This window comes from Papio anubis, chromosome 14, assembly GCF_008728515.1.
Source record: "Papio anubis isolate 15944 chromosome 14, Panubis1.0, whole genome shotgun sequence".
NCBI classification, from domain to species: domain Eukaryota; kingdom Metazoa; phylum Chordata; class Mammalia; order Primates; family Cercopithecidae; genus Papio; species Papio anubis.
Window position 1 is genome coordinate 85,312,394 of NC_044989.1, and position 6,000 is coordinate 85,318,393.

At 41.1% G+C, this 6,000-nt stretch overlaps 1 protein-coding gene across 8 annotated transcripts in view; it reads left to right on the forward strand.

Annotated features, from left to right (window-relative positions):
• DNAH6 (dynein axonemal heavy chain 6) overlaps nucleotides 1-6,000 on the forward strand; it is a 380,528-nt gene that overhangs the window by 325,686 nt on the left and 48,842 nt on the right. The gene's annotated exons all lie outside the window — the stretch shown is intronic.

A 6,000-nucleotide genomic window follows, 5' to 3' on the forward strand; every position in this document is an offset into this window, starting at 1 on the left:
CTGGAGATAAAAAGTACAATAATTAAAATGGAAAATATACAAAAGGGATACAAGAATAGATGTTAAGAAACAGAAGAAAGAACTATGAACATGCAGATAGGTCTGTTGAGATTACTCAATTTGATGGGCAGAAAGAAAAAAATACAAACAGAACCTGCCAGGTGTAGTGGCTCATACCTGTAATCCCAGCACTGTAGAAGGCCAAGGTGGAAGGATCATGTGAAGCTAGGAGTTACAGACCAGCCTAGGCAACAAGGCAAGACCCTACCTCTGCAAATAATAATAATAATTTGCCTGGCATGGTGGCATGTGCCTGTAGTCTACTTGGGAGGCTGAGGCAGGAAGATTGCTTGTGCCCAGGAGTTTGAGGCTCCAGTGATCTAAGATTATGCCACTGCACTGTAGCCTATTGGCAGAGCAAGATCCTGTGTCAAAAAAAAAAAAAAAAAAGATGGGCCGGGCACAGTGGCTCACACCTTTAATCCCAGCACTTTGGGAGGCCAAGGCAAGTGGATCACCAGAGGTCAGGAGTTTGAGACCACCTTGCCCAACATGGAGAAACCCCGTCTCTACTAAAAATACAAAATTTGCTGGACGTGGTGGTGCATGCCTGTAATCCCAGATACTCAGGAGGTTGAGGCAGGAGAATCGCTTGAACCTGGGAAGTGGAGTTTGCAGTGAGCTGAGATTGCACCATTGCACACAAAGAGCGAAACTCAGTCTCAAAAAAAATAAATAAATAAAAGTTGACATAACCTAAGATACCTGAGAGATACCATCCACCATACCAACATACACTAATGGAAATCTGAGAAGAGGAGAAAGAGGGGGAAAGAAAGAACATTTGAAGAAATAATGTCCCATCCTTCCCAAATTGATAAAAGATATGAATCTACACATCCAAAGACCTTAAAGATTCTAAGTAGGATAAACTCAAAGAGAGCTATACCAAGACACACTATAATCAAACTATCAAAAGACAAGACAAAGAAATAATCCTGAAAGCAGCAAGGGAGAAGTGAACTTTCACAGATAAGAGATTCTCAGTAAAATTAATGGCTGTTTCTCATCAGAATCCATGACATCAGAGGCAATGGAATGGCATATTCAAAGTGCTGGGGGTGAAAGAGGGACTGTTAAACAAGAATTCTATATCTGGCAAAATGATCCTTCAAAAATGAAGAAAAATTTAAGATATCCCCAGGTAAACAAAAACTAAGAAGGTCTGTCACTAGTAGAACTGCCCTACAAGAAATACTAAAATGAGTTGTTCAGACTAAAACGAAAGGACACTAGACAGCAAATTGAATTCACACAAAGAAATAAATAACCCAAGTAAGCATAACTACATAGGTAAATATATGTCACTAATAATATACTTTTGGCTTATAATTCCTCTTTTCATTTTGTATATAATTAAAAAGGCAAAAGCATAAAACAATAATTATAAATATATGTTGGTGGTCATGCAATGTATAAAAATGTAGTTTGTGGCACAATAACAACACAAGAGAAGGCAGAGCTATCTATTAGCAAATTTTGTATACAACTGAAACTAAATTGGTATTATTTCAAATTTAAATTTTTATGAATTCAGATGTTAATTGTAATCCATGACATGATCACTATGAACACAATTAAAAATATATACAATATAGTAAAAGAAATGAGCAGAGAATCAAAATCAGTATCTAACTAGCCAAAAGAAGGCAGTGATGAAGGAATTGAGGAACAAAAAGGATATGACACGTAAAAAAATCGTAGAAGTACATTCTTCCTTATTAGTAATTATATTAAATGCAAATGGATTAAAGTCTCCAATTTAAAGACAGAGATTGGCAGAATGGATTTCAAACACACACACAGAAGGAGCGGAGCAAGGTGGCTAAATAGGAACAGCTCCAGTCTCCAGCTCCCAACACGAGCGACACAGAAGACAGGTGATTTCTGCATTTTCAACTGAGGTACTGGGTTCATCTCACTAAGGAGTGCCGGACAATCGGTGCTGGTCGGCTGCTGCAGCCCAAACAGCCAGAGCTGAAGCAGGGTGAGGCATCGCCTCACCTGGGAAGCGAAAGGGGGAAGGGAATCCCTTTTCCTAGCCAGGGGAACTGACACACAACACCTGGAAAATCGGGTAACTCCCACCCCAATACTGCACTTTACCAAGGGTCTTAGCAAACGGGCACACCAGGAGATTATATACCACACCTGGCCGGGAGGGTCCCACACCCATGGAGCCTCCCTCATTGCTAGCACAGCAGTCTGCGATCTAATGGCAAGGCAGCAGCGAGGCTGGGGGAGGGGCGCCCGCCATTGCTGAGGCTTAAGTAGGTAAACAAAGCCACTGGGAGCTCGAACTGGGTGAAGCTCACAGCAGCTCAAGGAGGCCTGCCTGTCTCTGTAGACTCCACCTCTGGGGACAGGGCACAGCTAAACAACAACAACAACAACAAAAAAAAAAAAAAAAGCAGCAGAAACCTCTGCAGACGCAAACGACTCTGTCTGACAGCTTTGAAGAGAGCAGTGGATCTCCCAACACGGAGGTTGAGATCTGAGAACGGACAGACTGCCTGCTCACGTGGGTCCCTGAACCCTGAGTAGCCTAACTGGGAGACATCCCCCACTAGGGGCAGACCGACACCCCACACCTCACACGGTGGAGTACACCCCTGAGAGAAAGCTTCCAAAGCAAGAATCAGACAGGTACACTCACTGTTCAGCAATATTCTATCTTCTGCAGCCTCTGCTGCTGATACCCAGGCAAACAGGGTCTGGAGTGGACCTCAAGCAATCTCCAAAAGACCTACAGCTGAGGGTCCTGACTGTTAGAAGGAAAACTAACAAACGGGAAGGACACCCACACCAAAACCCCATCAGTACATCACCATCATCAAAGACCAGAGGCAGATAAAACCAAAAAGATGGGGAAAAAGCAGGGCAGAAAAGCTGGAAATTCAAAAAATAAGAGCGCATCTCCCCCTGCAAAGGAACGCAGCTCATTGCCAGCAACGGATCAAAGCTGAACGGAGAATGACTTTGACGAGATGAGAGAAGAAGGCTTCAGTCCATCAAACTTCTCAGAGCTAAAGGAGGAATTACGTACCCAGCGCAAAGAAACTAAAAATCTTGAAAAAAGAGTGGAAGAATTGATAACTAGAATAATTAATGCAGAGAAGGCCATAAATGAACTGACAGAGATGAAAACCATGACACGAGAAATATGTGACAAATGCACAAGCTTCAGTAACCGACTCGATCAACTGGAAGAAAGAGTATCAGCAATTGAGGATCAAATGAATGAAATGAAGCGAGAAGAGAAACCAAAAGAAAAAAGAAGAAAAAGAAATGAACAAAGCCTGCAAGAAGTGTGGGATTATGTAAAAAGACCAAATCTACGTCTGATTGGGGTACCTGAAAGTGAGGGGGAAAATGGAACCAAGTTGGAAAACACTCTTCAGGATATCATCCAGGAGAACTTCCCCAACCTAGTAGGGCAGGCCAACATTCAAATTCAGGAAATACAGAGAACGCCACAAAGATACTCCTCGAGAAGAGCAACTCCAAGACACAGAATTGCCAGATTCACCAAAGTTGAAATGAAGGAAAAAATCTTAAGGGCAGCCAGAGAGAAAGGTCGGGTTACCCACAAAGGGAAGCCCATCAGACTCACAGCAGATCTCTCGGCAGAAACTCTACAAGCCAGAAGAGAGTGGGGGCCAATATTCAACATTCTTAAAGAAAAGAATTTTAAACCCAGAATTTCATATCCAGCCAAACTAAGTTTCATAAGTGAAGGAGAAATAAAATCCTTTACAGATAAGCAAATGCTTAGAGATTTTGTCACCACTAGGCCTGCCTTACAAGAGACCCTGAAGGAAGCACTAAACATGGAAAGGAACAACCGGTACCAGCCATTGCAAAAACATGCCAAAATGTAAAGACCATCGAGGCTAGGAAGAAACTGCATCAACTAACGAGCAAAATAACCAGTTAATATCATAATGGCAGGATCAAGTTCACACATAACAATCTTAACCTTAAATGTAAATGGACTAAATGCTCCAATGAAAAGACACAGACTGGCAAACTGGATAAAGAGTCAAGACCCATCAGTCTGCTGTATTCAGGAGACCCATCTCACACGCAGAGACATACATAGGCTCAAAATAAAGGGATGGAGGAAGATTTACCAAGCAAATGGAGAACAAAAAAAAGCAGGGGTTGCAATACTAGTCTCTGATAAAACAGACTTTAAACCATCAAAGATCAAAAGAGACAAAGAAGGCCATTACATAATGGTAAAGGGATCAATTCAACAGGAAGAGCTAACTATCCTAAATATATATGCACCCAATACAGGAGCACCCAGATTCATAAAGCAAGTCCTTAGAGACTTACAAAGAGACTTAGACTCCCATACAATAATAATGGGAGACTTCAACACTCCACTGTCAACATTAGACAGATCAACGAGACAGAAAGTTAACAAGGATATCCAGGAATTGAACTCATCTCTGCAGCAAGCAGACCTAATAGACATCTATAGAACTCTCCACCCCAAATCAACAGAATATACATTCTTCTCAGCACCACATCGTACTTACTCCAAAATTGACCATATAATTGGAAGTAAAGCACTCCTCAGCAAATGTACAAGAACAGAAATTATAACAAACTGTCTCTCAGACCACAGTGCAATCAAACTAGAACTCAGGACTAAGAAACTCAATCAAAACCGCTCAACTACATGGAAACTGAACAACCTGCTCCTGAATGACTACTGGGTACATCACGAAATGAAGGCAGAAATAAAGATGTTCTTTGAAACCAATGAGAACAAAGATACAACATACCAGAATCTCTGGGACACATTTAAAGCAGTGTGCAGAGGGAAATTTATAGCACTAAATGCCCACAAGAGAAAGCAGGAAAGATCAAAAATTGACACTCTAACATCGCAATTAAAAGAACTAGAGAAGCAAGAGCAAACACATTCGAAAGCTAGCAGAAGGCAAGAAATAACTAAGATCAGAGCAGAACTGAAGGAGATAGAGACACAAAAAACCCTCCAAAAAATCAATGAATCCAGGAGTTGGTTTTTTGAAAAGATCAACAAAATTGACAGACCACTAGCAAGACTAATAAAGAAGAAAAGAGAGAAGAATCAAATCGACGCAATTAAAAATGATAAAGGGGATATCACCACCGACCCCACAGAAATACAAACTACCATCAGAGAATACTATAAACACCTCTACGCAAATAAACTGGAAAATCTAGAAGAAATGGATAATTTCCTGGACACTTACACTCTTCCAAGACTAAACCAGGAAGAAGTTGAATCCCTGAATAGACCAATAGCAGGCTCTGAAATTGAGGCAACAATTAATAGCCTACCAACCAAAAAAAGTCCAGGACCAGATGGATTCACAGCTGAATTCTACCAGAGGTACAAGGAGGAGTTGGTACCATTCCTTCTGAAACTATTCCAATCAATAGAAAAAGAGGGAATCCTCCCTAACTCATTTTATGAGGCCAACATCATCCTGATACCAAAGCCTGGCAGAGATACAACAAAAAAAGAGAATTTTAGACCAATATCCCTGATGAACATCGATGCAAAAATCCTCAATAAAATACTGGCAAACCGGATTCAACAACACATCAAAAAGCTTATCCACCATGATCAAGTGGGCTTCATCCCTGGGATGCAAGGCTGGTTCAACATTCGCAAATCAATAAACATAATCCAGCATATAAACAGAACCAAAGACAAGAACCACATGATTATCTCAATAGATGCAGAAAAGGCTTTTGACAAAATTCAACAGCCCTTCATGCTAAAAACGCTCAATAAATTCGGTATTGATGGAACGTACCTCAAAATAATAAGAGCTATTTATGACAAACCCACAGCCAATATCATACTGAATGGGCAAAAACTGGAAAAATTCCCTTTGAAAACTGGCACAAGACAGGGATGCCCTCTCTCACCAC